This window comes from Hipposideros armiger, unplaced genomic scaffold, assembly GCF_001890085.2.
Source record: "Hipposideros armiger isolate ML-2016 unplaced genomic scaffold, ASM189008v1 scaffold_408, whole genome shotgun sequence".
Classification (NCBI taxonomy): Eukaryota; Metazoa; Chordata; class Mammalia; order Chiroptera; family Hipposideridae; genus Hipposideros; species Hipposideros armiger.
In genome coordinates, this window is record NW_017731758.1 from 978,055 (window position 1) to 980,056 (window position 2,002).

Consider the following 2,002-nt stretch of genomic DNA (forward strand, 5'->3'; position numbering starts at 1 on the left):
AGTCGCAAGTGATTAACACTGAAGTGTAATGTGTGACAACAGTGGTTCTCAAAGTGTGGCCCCCAGACCAGGAACATCAGCATCACCTGGGAACATGCTAGAAATGCAAAGTCTCGGGCCAGCTTCCAGAGCTACTAAGTCAGAAGGTCTGGGATTGGGGCCTAGCTTACCAAGTCCCCCCAGGTGGTTCTGATGCACACTCAAGTTTGAGAACCACTGTATTACAAGAAATCAAAATCTGACAAGTCTGGCTCAATGTTTTCTGTCAGGCGATAAGAAGCCAAACTTCTCTCCCCACCTCAGCATCGTCTCTTCTTGCTCCCTCTCTCCTTTCTCTGAGTCGTCGCTCCTTCCGTCCCCTCCACCTTTCACACAGGTACAGATAGGTACACACACACACACACACACACACACACACACACACACACACACACCGCCTACGAACACCTGTATAGCATTTAAGCAACAGGAAACCAGCTCTTCTTTTTCCTTTTCTTGGAGAGTTTATTTCATCATGTGTGCACAGCAGTGCTGAGGCAAGGGGTGGAATTGAAACAATCTCTAATTAAGGAGGACGGCACCACCTATTTATCACATTATACTGTTGTGTATTTACCCCTTACCGCTTTTGATGCATTTGCATATAATCTTTCATAATTCATTTGTTTAAATCATTTCTTTCATTTTCACTGATTTATTCAGAAGGAAAATTTTCTTTTACAGATCATCGGGGCCTCCCAGTGGCAATCTAGGTAATTTCATACTCAGATTTTATTCCAGGAGCTTTGGGGGAATGGTAGCCAAATCCTTAGGCTTTTCACCTACTTGGTAGAAGAGTACAATAGAATCAAAGCAAGGTTTTTATGAGGTAGATTATAATTGGCATCCAAGTTGAATTTTCCTCAGATGTTGGCTTCGACTTCTTGCATGTATCAGACTCCATATTTAGTCGCTTGCTGAGTAGAGCTGTCACTCAGCAGGCTTCAGTCTCTGCTGGTCAATGTGACATTAACCAGGAATACATACAATAAAGGTTGTCAGAGAGAAACTTCTCTTGAGATTCCTTTTCCTCAACAACTTTGAGGTTTTCTCCATGGAGTTCCCATTCCTGCCATCCTGCCTTTGAAGCTGTGACTTCCCAGGGTAGCCATGTCCCACCAGAAGTTTTAGATACATCATTTTTTCCCTTCTCTTGATTCTGGAATATTCTATGGCTACTCTGGCTCACTTCACTCTCTAGTGGCAATTGGCACGGTCCTCTGAGCTTGGCCCTCACATAACAGCCTCAGACAGTTTGCCTCCTTCTGACATCATGGAAGCAGGCTGAGCCACCCCTGTCCGCATCAGCTTACATCTTGTCATCTGTCAAGGCCTCCGGCCAGGGTCTGAGGCTTGCTCAGCAATCTCAACCTCACAGAATCGAGGTGCCTGTCATCTGATGAAACACAGGCTAACGGTGGCTGAAAGCCACTTCCACTCAGCCAACCACTTTGCTTCAGACAGCTGGTGTACTTCCAATCCTCCGCTCAGAGAACCTTGGCCCTCTTCTTTGGCTTCAAGAGACTGTGCTGCCTGAGTCAATACTGCCCTTGCCTTGAAAGATTGCTGAAAGGTGGTTTCTGGGAACTGGTGTACTCACATCGCCCCAGGGCTTACCTTTGTGCTGATGCAGTGAGCTTACCACCTAGGAACAGGCCTACCAACACTAGCATCATTGACAGATCTGATGATGTTTTAAAGTTCGACTCCGCCCCACTGGCCTTTTCAGTTAAAAAGTCACCTGAGGACATCGGACACTTCCTTTGCTTCATTCTATCTGAGCCAACTTTCAAGAAAAAGATCAGCTTTTGCTTCTGCCTCAGCACTCTCTTTATACAAGAGGGTGGGTTTTGTTTTGTTTTTACCCCCACACTGGCTATTTTAAGATCACTACATATCTTTACATTAATTAATCTAATATTTGCCCAATATGCCTTGCAAAGAAGAAGTTATTTAAGCATTT